This window comes from Cetorhinus maximus, chromosome 10 (genome assembly GCF_964194155.1).
Source record: "Cetorhinus maximus chromosome 10, sCetMax3.hap1.1, whole genome shotgun sequence".
In the NCBI taxonomy this organism is placed as follows: Eukaryota; Metazoa; Chordata; class Chondrichthyes; order Lamniformes; family Cetorhinidae; genus Cetorhinus; species Cetorhinus maximus.
The window spans coordinates 91179421-91194033 of NC_135888.1; the positions used below are offsets into that span (position 1 = coordinate 91179421).

At 44.9% G+C, this 14613-nt stretch overlaps 1 protein-coding gene across 1 annotated transcript in view; it reads right to left on the reverse strand.

Moving 5' to 3' along the window:
• LOC144685834 (glutamate receptor ionotropic, delta-2-like) overlaps window positions 1-14613 on the reverse strand; it is a 428425-nt gene that overhangs the window by 30944 nt on the left and 382868 nt on the right. The gene's annotated exons all lie outside the window — the stretch shown is intronic.

Consider the following 14613-nt stretch of genomic DNA (forward strand, 5'->3'; position numbering starts at 1 on the left):
TACCAAAGACACAAATGACATCCTATGTGACCGTGACAAAGGTAAACTACCTGTCTTTGTCCTACCAAATTGTTTGGACCCTTTGGCATTGTTGATCACACCATCCTCCTCCAACACTTCCTCACTGTCATGTAGCTGGGTGGGAATGCATTCACTTTGTTCCGTTCTTATATATCTAATCTTATCCAGAGGATCATCTGCAATGAATTCTCATCCTGATCCTATACAGTTACCTTTGATGCACCTAAAAGAACTATCTTTGGCCTCCTTCTATTTACCAACTATATGCTGCCCCCCAGTGACGTCATTTGAAAACACGTCAGTTTCCACAAGTACAGTGAAGTGGCTCAGTTCTAGCTCACCATCATCGCCCTGGCTTCTCCAAATGTCTGAGGCTTGAACCAAGATGTTTGTGAACTTGGAGTCACATTTGATCCTGTGAAGTGTGCTCAACCACATATCTGCACCATCACTAAGCCCGTCCTACAACCTCTTTAACATCACCTAAATTCGCCATTACTTCAGTTGATCTACTGCTGAAATCCTCAGCCATCATTTTGTTACTTCTAGACTTAGCCATTCTAATGCTCCGCTGGCTGGCACCCCATATTCTACACTGCATAAATTCCCATTTATCAGTCATCCTATTCTCGCTGACACTCATTGACTTGATTTTGAAAATTTTGCCCTTGTTTTCAAATCTCTACATGGCTTCACTACTCCTTGGGTTTGATTATCCCTTTTGATGTGGGAATTGGGATATTTCTCGCCATTGTAATCCCACCTGCTGAGTGGCTGCCCACTGGATTTTTGGCCCACAGAGTTGGGGCCAGGCTGGAGTCAGTGCTGCCATCTTCCAAAGCAGGACAGAGGTGGAAACGGAGGCAGGCAGATGCTGAGGCGGGCAGGTTAAAAGACCCTCCATTCGCTGAGACATCAGATCAGTTTGGTAGATGATGGCTTCATGCTCCCACCCACGGCCCCTTCCCCTCCATATCCCTCATGCCCACTCACCCAGTATCCACCATGTACTGAACTTCTGAGCCCTAAACTAACACTGGGAAGTTTTTGTGATACTCAAAACTCTCAAGATAAACAAAGTCATCTAAAATCCACTTCAAAAAATAATCCTGTTAAGTGGTCATAAAAATGTCAAGATAAGCATACTCTAAGTGCCCTTGAAAGCTGTATCAACAGCCCGTTTAGAGCTGGATACACTTATGGGTTTTGATCTCAGCCAAGGATGCATAATGAAATTCTGTTTCACAACTGTGTTGACAAAACCTCCAAAGCTGAATACATTAAAACCTTTGAAGTCATTAAAATAGATCAGCCATATGTTCAAGCTTTAGAGGAGAGGAACAAATGTCTAAACTAACAATTGAAAAGTTAAATTTCGGGGGACAACTGACACAGTCAAATCTGAATACCAATACTGTGCAATGCAGATGAGCATTTATCCATTGGATAATGTACTCTAATGTACGTGAAGACTTTTCCACTTTCACAATGCTGGTCAATTTAATGGTCACTCACCTTTTAAGATTAAAGCCCTATCATCAATCACTGTATTAAATTATATATTTAACTAATCATATAGCATTACATGTTGACATGTGAAGTTGACAATACCTTTTGAACTTGCCTACTAAAAGGTTCCCAACTCCAGACTAGGGGTCCCCATGGTTTATGACAGCTCTGAGCTGGCATGAATCATGTCACCTTCAGAAGCTGACCTGATTCAAAATTGCAGAGGGTCTAAAATGCTCAGTCCTGCAATGGAGCCAGCAAGTTCAGCATATGCTGTATGCGGCATCACGACCCTGCCCCCTTTCCACCCACCGCTGCTAAAAATTGCCGGTGATGAGAATGGGGGTAGGACTTCCGCATGTGGGACCTGCCCGCCTCTTTTTCTGCCCACCCGGCACAGTTTTTCCCCATGTTAGGACAGGCAAACCCGGCCCCTTATCTCTCTAGCCCCACAAACCTTTGATACCTCTGTGCTCATCCAATTCTGACCTTGTAAACATCTGCGATTTTAAATGCTTCACTACTGGCCACCATGCCTGCAGCTGCCTGGGCCCTCCAAGCTTGAGTACTTGCCATTTTTATTAGTTCAACAATTAACATTTTATAACATAAACTTAACATAAGCTTCCTTGGAAGGCCAAAATGTTCAGTTTTTTTTTGCAAATAATAACACTTTCCCTGCTTACTAACTCCCGACAGATTAATGTAGTGATACCGCAACAATGGCTTTGATATAAGTGACAAAAAATCAGACTTTAACTCACTGTCTTGTTAAAGCAAAGGTAACATTGTTACTTCTGACAGCTCTGCAGATATAAATAGCAGTGTTATTTTCATTAATGAAGAGCTTTTCATCTGCTTTCCAAAACCCAGCAGGAGCTACAGCAATTTCAACTAGTTTTATAATAATGATTTCACGACATTTTGAATGCCATTAGTTACACACATTAAAACCAAATACAACAATGGTAAATGCTATTAGAAATCCATCCTGAATGTGACACTGAACTAGGGGGAGCAACATAGAGCCCTTAAGGTGTGCCCTCAACCTATGCTCGTCTAACGATATACTGCAATACAGGAAAACCTGGATCGTATCATCTTACATAAATTAGGTAGATATATATGGGATTGATTTTTTGTACCATGTTTTGTGGAAATAATTTTTGAGCCACGGTAATAGTATTGATAACTGAACTGATCATAAACACTTTATTTGGTATAACACTGAATTTTGAATCCTTTGATTTGACAGAGATTATCACAAATGGCACTGACTAATGATGTTTTGTTCTTTTCCCTCACAATACACTTACATCAGAAGTAAACATATTCTGCACCAAAATTCATAGCCCCATTCATTTAATTGGAATCCATTCGTTCATAATACTTAATTGTAAAGCTAAAAACAGTGGAAACCATTTATCCAGTCAGCATTTCATGGCTCCAGATAATTTTTATTTCAGTAATTTACTTTGAAAGCATCATCCATTTTCATAGATAATTTTGCAATCTATTGCTTGCTATTTACAGTATTAATTCTGTGATTAATAGCTTTTTTCTAGCTCCTTCAATATGCAGTCAACTAGCTTGGTTCTGAAATATCATTCAACTTATTCCGGATAAACTCACAAGTAGATACAAATCTTATCTGAGGCATGTAATAATAATAGTCCACGGTCAAACTCACTGTCTAGTTTGTTTAAAGAAATAGAAATGCTGAAGGCTCTGACTAACTCTGTGATGCATACAGCTGCTCATACATTGACAGAAAAGATCCATTTGCTTTCCTAAACCTCATTGGAAAACAGCATTCATTTTATACTACTGCTGGATTCCACATGGCCCTGAACAGAATTAAAAATGTGCAAGGGTGGAGCCTGAAAGCCAAAACACCAGTACTTTCTCACAATAGATGGCAGTATACATGCAGTAGCCTAAATGTTCTTCCCACATGGACCAACAAACTAATCCTCTTATCACTTCCCTGCTCACTGGAAAAGTTGGTGGATTCATTGCCCTCTCTTTTCCTTTCCTTGTATCACAAACAGTGAAAAAAAATCACCAAATTGAACCAATTCTTTCAATGGATTAGTTCTGTCTCTGCCTGTGTACTTCACTCTTTGCACTTTTTGAATTAGAGAAAGGATTGAATATTGTCCATATTAGTCAAAGCAGTGGTGCTGTCTACCTGTAAAAATCCACCTAGCTAGGTTCAGACATTACAGCTAAGGTCAGCAGAGCTCTATAGTAGTCAAGCCAAATGTGTACGCTTTGCAGTGAAGGGCTAGTCAGAGTCTGAGGCAAATCTGGCAATATTCAGAAGGAATATGAAAGGGGAAGTCTAAGCAGCAGAAAATAGCTCAGTTTGACCAGTGAAACATTTCAGTTCAGTTGCTCCAGGTGTGGCATAGAATACTACAACAATATTGAAATAAGTGCATATTTGTACAATTAAACTACATCTGACTACCCTATTGTGGATAAAAACAAAATGCTACAGCTGCTGGAAATCTGAAACAAAAACAGAAAATGCTGGAAAAACTCAGCAGGCCTAGCAGCATCTGTGGAGAGAGAAACAGAGTTAACGTTTTGAGTCCATATGACGCTCTGAAGAAGTGTCATACGAACCCCAAACATTAACTCTGTTTCTCTCTCCACAGATGCTGCTAGACCTGCTGAGTTTTTCCAGCATTTTCTGTTTTTGTTCCCTATTGTGGATTCCATTCCTGCTAAAGGGGCAAATATATAGTTGGTGAGCTGAACTTAATTTAACCTATAGTAAATTATGACCTCATATTATCGAGATTTCTATGAACCCATGTGATACTTATGTACCAAACCCCCAAGAATTTGATAAGGAACACAAAATCCAATTAATTTATAATGACTGACCATCATTGTTTTCCTCAATACTTTCTAGAAATTGTGACTGCAGTGGTGTCTCACAAGGACATTCTTCCTGCCTGAAATCCTGGTTCTGCTAATTTAGCTACATCTGCTGCTCATTTTGAGTCTGTTCATTGACACAGATCCAGATGTACAGTTTTACATTCATGGAATCCCACATTGGTGGATATTCATGGGCACTTGATGAACCAGGTTTTCATTATTCTTCCGTTGAGATACATGAGATGGATTATTAGAATCAAGAATGGATGGTAACAGTTTCAGATAGGAGAAGACCTTTGGTCCATTCGGTCACCTATCCACAATATGCCCTTGATGCATTTCTAATAGCACAGTGTCCCATTTGCTCCTTAAAAATCCATCAAAATCTCCCATTCTACCACCAATGTTGGCATTCTGTTCCAACTGCACTCCGAACAAAAAAAATCCTGCATTTTCTATTTTCAACTGGTGTTCTTAATTTTTAGGTATGATACATTTTTGCTTAAATTTTGCACACAGCAGAAAAGCTTACATGGCTGAGCAAGTGCTGTACCATAGACTATGTACGGGCAGTACACGCTTGCTACGTAGTATCAGATCTGGATATTACAGTGTATGTCGGCTATCTACTTCAACGCTAATCAGCCAAAAGATATAGATACTGTAAACTACTATTAGCTAGGGGGCTATCACTAAACTAGTTACAGGTGTTATATTTGTTTGTTGTACAGCTTGTACATGTATTAACAGAGGTTGATCAAAGTTATTTGATGCTGTTCCAAGGAGTATTGGGAAGAAATGGCATATGAGGTGTTAGGCCAACCTCATACTCTTGCACTCCCTCCAGAGCCTCAATAGAAAACTTATACAATTCTCTGCTTTACCAACATTATCATCAGAAAGGTGGAGGGAGGGTAGCTTGATGAAGTTTCTCACTGTTAGCTGGTCTTGCGTTGCCCAACAAATTCTTGTTACAAAATGTTTTTAAAAGTTTGCCTGAGCTTTATATTTGCCCAAAGATTGGTTGTCAATTGCCCGCCCTTAAGAGCTGCCGGCTAATCCGATTGGCCAGCACCTCCATCAGTCCCAGCAGCGCCAAGTGCACATTAGTGAGTGCTGCCAGGACTATGAAGAGGAGCAAGAAGGAGGAGCAATGCATCCCCAGCAACAGGTAAATCCATCTCCTGGTCGGAAAGTGTTCGGGCAGGTTAGGAAGGGAAGTGGGGAGTTGGTGGGTTAAAGGCTGCAGGTGAGAAGGGGGGCCACCCGCCCGTTCCACAAAGGACAGCCCCCAAAGATAGAATCCTCCCCACTTCCTTCCTGCACTTTGCAGAATTTATTTTAAAAAAATCGAGCTTCCCACTCCTGCCCAACTACCCACACCAAAGGTTTTGTAGCATGGACAAGGTATTAGCAGGGTCAATCGGCTTGGTAACAAGCCTAATTGACCCTTGATTGCCTATTTAAATATGGTGGGTGGTCTGTTGATTACGGCATCTGTCCAACACTGTGCCCCCCCAGCAATGTATTAAGGGGATGAGCTCAAGGGTAGGTGGGAATATGGTGGGGTGCACACCTGCCCATTTACGTGCCCCCTGCTGAAAAGACGCTTGGCAGGGCCACATAAAATGCAGCCTACTATCGGATAAAAGTTTGTTTGCATAGCACTGCTTTTGGTGGTATTACATAGTCTTATGTTGATTGCCCAGGGGTTGACAGGACCTCGAGCTGTTACCTGTGCTGTCCACATGGGGTTCCTCAGTGATATCATTGCTGAATGCCATGTCATCATTGTGCACATGTATACAATGATCAGATTTCCTAAATGACATCTTTGTCTTCAGAATAGAAGTTTTTGTCATGGGTCTGTCTGACCTGGTTTTGAACGTGACAGTGGAGTTTTACTTTTTAGCCTTGATAGTTGGTTTTTATTTCCCCTTTTTAGGTGCATCTGGTGGCCAGTTTAAAGGTTACTGCTGTTTTTTTTGTTTACTTAAAAAATGGACACCTTCTGAATGACAATAACCCACACTGCACAGGATGATCATTCCTTTAGGAAGTGCTGTTCGCCCTTAGGATAATTCAGAATGGGGAAGAGTTCCAAAGATGAGTACAGACAGGTGCACCTGCAGTCAAAACAGGCTGAATGCATTGGGTCCAATCAAGGAGATGTGTGTACAGACAACACTGCAGATATTTGTGTGTGTCCAAGGAACTCTGCTGTTGCTGTTTATGCTTCACCAAAGAAGAAATCTTGAAACTTTGCCATCCCCTGCAGTCAGACACCAAACCAGCTGAGTGTAGTAAAAGGTGGCAATAAAAGTTATGGCTGTCGTCAATTTAAATGTAATTAGGTCCTTTAAATTTCCTCAAGTGATATCTGTCATATTAGCCACTCTGCAGTAAACCACTGCATACATTTGGTCATTGTTGCTTTCATTGCCAAGGTGAGACCGCATCACTTTTCTACAGGGCAGCAACTACCAGCAAGAAAACGCTGGATTATCAGGAAATATTAATCCTTTATAAACCAAGAAAAAAATCTGGAATTAAAAGTCTGATGATAACCATGTAACCATTGTCAATTGTTGTAAAAACCCATCTGGTTCATTAATGTCCTTTAGGAAAGGAAATCTGTCGCCCGTATCTGGTCTGGCCTACATGTGACTCCAGAGCCAAAGCAATGTGGTTGACTCTTAACTGCCCTCTGAAATGGCCTAGCAAGCCACTCAGTTGCAATAAACTGCTAAAAAGTCACAAAAAAAGAATGAAACCGTATGGACCACCCGGCATCGACCTAGGCACTGGAAACGACAATGGCAATTTCATTCGACCCTGCAAAATCCTCCTTACTAACATCTGGGGGCTAGTGCCAAAATTGGGAGAGCTGTCTCACAGACTAGTCAAGTAACGGCCTGACATAGTCATCGTCACGGAATCATACCTTACAGATAACGTCCCAGGCACCACCATCACCATCCCTGGGTATGTCCTGTCCCACCGGCAGGATAGACCCAGCAGAGGTGGCAGCACAGTGGTATATGGTTGGGAGGGATTTGCCCTGGGATTCCTCAACATCGACTCTGGACCCCATGAACTCTCATGACATCAGGTCAAATATGGGCAAGGAAACCTCCTGCTGATTACCATGTAATGCCCTCCCTCAGCTGATGAAACAGTGCTCCTCCATGTTGAACACCACTTGGAGGAAGCACTGCGGATGACAAGGGTGCAGAATGTACTCTAGGTGGGGGGGCTTCAAAGTCCACCACCAAGAGTGGCTCGGTAGCACCTCTACTGACTGAGCTGGCCAAGTCCTAAAGGACATAGGTGCTAGAGTGTGTCTGTGGCAGGTGGTGAGGGAACCAACAAGAGGGAAAAACATACTTGACCTTATACTCACCAACCTGCCTGCCGCAGGTGCATCTGTCCATGACAGTATCGGTAGGAGTGACAACTGTACAGTCATTGTGGAGATGAAATACCGGCTTCACATTGAGGATACCCTCCATCGTGTTGTGTGGCACTACCACCGTGCTAAATGGGATAGATTTCGAACAGATCTAGCAACTCAAACCTGGGCATCCATGAGGCGCTGTGGGCCATCAGCAGCAGCAGAATTGTACTTGAACACAATCTGTAACCTCATGGCCCGGCATACCGCCCCTCCCCCCCCAGTCTACCATTACCATCAAGCCAGGGGATCAAAAACAAAAACAGAATTACCTGGAAAAACTCAGCAGGTCTGGCAGCATCGGTGGAGAAGAAATCAGTTAACGTTTCGAGTCTTCATGACCCTTCGGCAGAACTGAGTATAGTTAGGAGAAAGGTGAAATATAAGCTGGTCTAAGGTGGGGGGGGGGGCGGGGGGAGAGCGAAGTTGAGGGTGTGGTGATTGTGGAGATAAGCAAGCAGTGATAGGAGCAGATAATCAAAAGATGTCACAGACAAAAGGATCAAAGAGGTGTTGAAGGTGGTGATATTGTCTAAGAAAAGTGCTAATTAAGAATGGAAGACAGGGTACTCAAGGTACAGCTCTAGTGGGGGTGGGGTGGAAAGACTAACAAAGTTTTAGTTTTAGATTTAAAAATAATGGAAATAGGTGAGAAAAGAAGAATCTATATAAATTATTGAAAAAAAAAGGGGAGGGGGGAGAAACGGGGTGGGGATGGGGGGAGGGGGAGTTTAAGATCTAAAGTTGTTAAATTCAATATTCAGCCCGGAAGGCTGTAAAGTGCCTAGTCGGAAGATGAGGTGCTGTTCCTCCAGTTTGCGTTGGACTTCACTGGAACAATGCAGCAAGCCAAGGACAGACATGTGGGCAAGAGAACAGGGTGGAGTGTTAAAATGGCAATCGACAGGGAGGTTTGGGTCTTTCTTGCGGACAGACCGCAGGTGTTCTGCAAAGCGGTCGCCCAGTTTGCGTTTGGTCTCTCCAATGTAGAGGAGACCGCATTGGGAGCAACGAATGCAGTAGACTAAGTTAGGGGAAATGCAAGTGAAATGCTGCTTCACTTGAAAGGAGTGTTTGGGCCCTTGGACGGTGAGGAGAGAGGAAGTGAAGGGGCAGGTGTTGCATCTTCTGCGTCGGCATGGGGAGGTGCCATAGGTGGGGGTTGAGGAGTAGGGGGTAATGGAGGAGTGGAACAGGGTGTCCCGGAGGGAACGATCCCTACGGAATGCCGTCAGGGGGGGTGAAGGGAAGATGTGTTTGGTGGTGGCATCATGCTGGAGTTGGCGGAAATGGCGGAGGATGATCCTTTGAATGCGGAGGCTGGCGGGGTGATAAGTGAGGACAAGGGGGACCCTATCATGTTTCTGGGAAGGAGGAGAAGGCGTGAGGGAGGATGCGCGGGATATGGGCCGGACATGGTTGAGGGCCCTGTCAACGACCGTGGGTGGAAAACCTCGGTTAAGGAAGAAGGAGGACATGTCAGAGGAGCTGTTTTTGAAGGTAGCGGCATCAGAACAGATACGACGGAGGCGAAGGAACTGAGAGAATGGGATGGAGTCCTTACAGGAAGCGGGGTGTGAGGAGCTGTAGTCGAGGTAGCTGTGGGAGTTGGTAGGCTTGTAATGGATATTGGTGGACAGTCTATCATCAGAAATTGAGACAGAGAGGTCAAGGAAGGGAAGAGAAGTGTCAGAGATGGACCATGTGAAAATGATGGAGGGGTGGAGATTGGAAGCAAAATTAATAAATTTTTCCAGGTCCCGACGAGAGCATGAAGCAGCACCGAAGTAATCATCGATGTACCGGAGAAAGAGTTGTGGGAGGGGGCCGGAGTAGGACTGGAACAAGGAATGTTCCACATACCCCATAAAGAGACAGGCATAGCTGGGGCCCATGCGGGTACCCATAGCCACACCTTTTATTTGGAGGAAGTGAGAGGAGTTAAAGGAGAAACTGTTCAGTGTGAGAACAAGTTCAGCCAGACGGAGGAGAGTAGTGGTGGATGGGGATTGTTCGGGCCTCTGTTCAAGGAAGAAGCTAAGGGCCCTCAGACCATCATGGTGGGGGATGGAGATGTAGAGGGATTGGACATCCATGGTGAAGGGGAAGCGATTGGGGCCAGGGAACTGGAAATTGTTGATGTGACGTAAGGTGTCAGAGGAATCACGGATGTAGGTGGGAAGGGACTGGACAAGGGGAGAGAGAAGGGAGTCAAGATAACGAGAAATGAGTTCCGTGGGGCAGGAACAGGCTGACACGATCGGTCTGCCAGGACAGTTCTGTTTGTGGATTTTGGGTAGGAGGTAGAAGCGGGCCGTCCGAGGTTGGGCGACTATCAAGTTGGAAGCTGTGGGAAGAAGATCTCCAGAGGAGATGAGGTCAGTGACAGTCCTGGAAACAATGGCTTGATGTTCAGTGGTGGGGTCATGGTCCAGGGAGAGGTAGGAGGAAGTGTCTGCGAGTTGATGCTCAGCCTCCGCGAGGTAGAGGTCAATGCGCCAGACAACAACAGTACCACCCTTGTCAGCGGGTTTGATGACAATGTTGGGGTTGGACCTGAGAGAACGGAGTGCAGTGAGTTCAGAGAGAGACAGATTAGAATGGGTGAGAGGAGCAGAGAAATTGAGACGGCTAATGTCACGCCGACAGTTCTCAATGAAAAGATCAAGAGAAGATAAGAATCCAGAGGGAGGGGTCCAGGTGGAGGGAGAATATTGGAGGTGGGTAAAAGGATCCGTTGAACGGGGAGAGGACTCCTGCCCAAAGAAGTGAGCACGGAGACGAAGACGGCGGAAGAAGAGTTCAGCATCATGCCGAGCCTGAAATTCATTGAGATGAGGGTGTAAGGGTATGAAACTAAGTCCTTTGCTGAGCACTGAACGTTCAGCATCGGAGAGGGGAAGGTCAGGGTGTATAGTGAATACGCGGCTGGGGCTGGGATTGGAAGATGGGGTGGGGACGGAGGGACAAGCAGGGGTGGAGGGTCCCAGATGGGTGTTGGTGTCGATGAGTTGTTGGAGCTTGCGTTCCTTAGCACTTGAGAGAAAGAGAAAAAGTTTCTTGTTGAGGCGAAGAATAAAATGAAACTGGGGGCACGCGCAGCTTTGAAAAAGGGTGCGGCGGTGCTGCTGGAGGGAGAGGTCGAGTGTGTTCATATGGTGGCGCATGGCACTGAGTGTGGATCTCAGAATGCGACGGGAACAGCAGTCCGAGAAACGTTTTATGTCCCGGAGATACCTGTAATCTTGGGTGGGTTCGAAACAAGAGGGATGGAATTTCAGTTGAAATCCACGTGGGGTGAGTCGGAGACGGAGACAGTCGCTGAGAAAGGAGATATGGCTGTGAAAGCGGGTTTTAGTAAACACCTTGTCAAACACCAGGAGAGAAATGGAAAGCAATGAAGGTGAGCAGGGCAGAAGAGACAGGCGGAAATCCTGTCGGAGAACAGAACCATACTTCTTCACAGAGGGCATTTCTTGAAGAGAGGTGGCAGTCAATTAAACACAGAGATAAATAATAAATAATAAATAAATAATAATAAATAATAATAAATAATAATATAAATAATTTATATAGATTCTTCTTTTCTCACCTATTTCCATTATTTTTAAATCTAAAACTAAAACGTTGTTAGTCTTTCCACCCCACCCTCACTAGAGCTGTACCTTGAGTATCCTGTCTTCCATTCTTAATTAGCACTTTTCTTAGACAATATCACCACCTTCAACACCTCTTTGATCCTTTTGTCTGTGACATCTTTTGATTATCTGCTCCTATCACTGCTTGCTTATCTCCACAATCACCACATCCTCAACTTCTCTCTCCCCCCGCCCCCCCACCTTAGACCAACTTATATTTCACCTTTCTCCTAACTATACTCAGTTCTGCCGAAGGGTCATGAAGACTCGAAAAGTTAACTGATTTCTTCTCCACCGATGCTGCCAGACCTGCTGAGTTTTTCCAGGTAATTCTGTTTTTGTTTTGGATTTCCAGCATCCGCAGTAGCTTTTAGCTTTTTGTTTTTAAGCCAGGGGATCAACCCTGGTTCAATGAAGAGTGCAGGAGGTTATGTAAGGAGCCGCATCAGGCATACCTAAAAATGAGATGTCAACCTGGTGAGGCTATAACACAGGCTTACTTGCATGCCAAATAGCATAAGCAGCAAGTGATAGACAGAGCAAAGTGGTCCCACAACCAACGGATCAGATCTAAGCTCTGCAGTCCTGCCACATTCAGTCGTGAATGGTTGTGAACAATTAAACAACTCACTGGAGAAGGGGGCTCCACAAATATCCCCATCCTCGATGATGGAGGAGCCCAGCACATCAGTGCAAAAGATAAGGCTGAAGCATTTGCTACAATCTTCAGCCAGAAGTGCCGAGTGGATGATCCATCTCGGTCTCCTCCGCAGATCCCCAGCATCACAGATGCCAAACTTCAGCCAATTCAATTCACTGCACATGATATCAAGAAACGGCTGAAGGCACGAGATACTGCAAAGGCTATGGGCCCTGACAATATTCCGGCAATAGTATTGAAGACTTGTGCTCCAGAACTTGCCATGCCCCTAGCCAAGCTGCTCCAGTACAGCTACAACACTGTCATCTACCTGGCTATGAGGAAAATTGCCCAGGTATATCCTGTACACAAAAACCAGGACAAATCCAACCTGGCCAATTACCGCCCCTTCAGTCTACTCTTGATCATCAGTAAAGTAATGGAAGGGGTCATCAACAGAGCTATCAAACGGCATTTTGCTTATCAATAACCTGCCCACTGGTGCCCAGTTTGGGTTCCGCCAGGGCCACTCAGCTCCTGACCTCATTACAGCCTTGGTTCAATCATGGACAAAAGAGCTGAACTCTGGAGGTGAGGTGAGAGCTACTGCCCTTGACATCAAGGCAGCATTTGACAGAGTGTGGCATCAAGGAGCCCCAGCAAAACTGGAGTCAATGGGAATCAGGGGGAAAGCTCACCGCTGGTTGGAGTCATACCTAGCACAAAGGAAGATGGTTGTGGTTGTTGGAGGTCAGCCATTTCAGCTCCAGGACATCACTGCAGGAATTCCTCAGGGTAGTGTTCTTGGCCCAACCATCTTCAGCTGCTTCATCAATGACTTCCTTCCATCATAAGGTCAGGAGTGGAGATGTTCGCTGATGATTGCACAATATTCAGTACCATTTGCGGCTCCTCAGATACTGAAGCATTCTATGTCCAAATGCAGCAAGGCCTGGACAATATCCAGGCTTGGGCTGACAAGTGGCAAGTAACATTTGCGCACACATGTGTCAGGCAATGACCATCTCCAACAAGAGAAAATCCAACCATTGCCCCTTGATGTTCAATGGCATTATCATCACTGAATCCCCCACTATCAACATCCTGGGGGCTACCATTGACTAGAAACTAAACTGGGCTAGCCATCTAAATACTGTGGCTACAAGAGCAGGTCAGAGGCTATGAAATGTGCGAAGGGTAACACACCTCCTGACTCCCCAAAGCCTGTACACCATCTACAAGGCACAAGTCATAAGTGTGATGGAATACTCCCCACTTGCCTGGATGAGTGCAGCTCCTACAACACTCAAGAAGTTTGACACCGTCCAGGACAAAGCAGCCCGCTTGATTGGCACCACATCCACAAACATTCACTCCCTCCATCACCGACGCACAGTAGCAGCAGTGTGTACCATCTACAAGACGCACTGCAGGAATTCACCAATGCTGCTTTGACAGCACCTTCCAAAACCACGACCACTACCACCTAGAAGAACAAGGGCAGCAGGTAGATGTGAACACCACCACCTGGACGTTCCCCTCCAAATCACTCACCATCCTGACTTAGAAATATATCACTGTTCCTTCACTGTCGATGGATCAAAATCCTGGAACTCTCTTCCTAGCAGCACTGTGGGTGTACCTACACCACATGTACTGAAGTAGTTCAAGAAGGCAGCTCACCACGACCTTCTCAAGGGCAACTAGGGATGGGCAATAAATGCTGGCCCAGTCAGCGAAGCCCACATCCCATGAATGAATTTTAAAAATGCACTCATTCTTTCCTTGTGACATCAAAGGGACTGCTCTCTTGGGTATACTAATGAGGTTCTGACGACTCCTGTTACTTATTAAATCCTTAATTTCATCGTGGTTGCCCAGCACGTTCTGGATATGGCTGGAAAGGTCATTCCGGATGTGGCCATATGGCTCCTTTTATTGATGATGGATTTTCCTGTCACTTGATGGATGAATGTTCAGAAAATAAAGGTTTATAGTCCACTTTGATGTAATCTCATGTCTGACATTAGGCCAAGTCTCAATTTGCATGAGTGATTGTAAATACTGCATATGAAGTATGGAAGGATGGATGGAGCCATTGGCATTGTGCCACGCTCGCTTATCCTGGAGGTGCTTCACTCTGTTCTCCTCAAATGTCGAAACCACTTGATGATGGAGACTTCTCCATGTGGGTCTCTCCAAGGTTGTTTTTTCCCATGTATTGTGATCCAGCTTGCAAGCCCTGAGGCTGGCTTTCAGATTGTCTTTATATCAAAGTCTGGGACGTCCTATGGTGTGGATTCCCATGCTGCCTTTGGTATGTGCGAACCACATGACCGACCCAGTGAGACTGAGCTCTGATGAGCAAGAACCTCGGTGATGGGGAGTTTGTTCTGCCACTTGATGTTGCAAATAGATCTCAGACAATGAGGATGGAATGCTTCTAAAACAAAAATAAA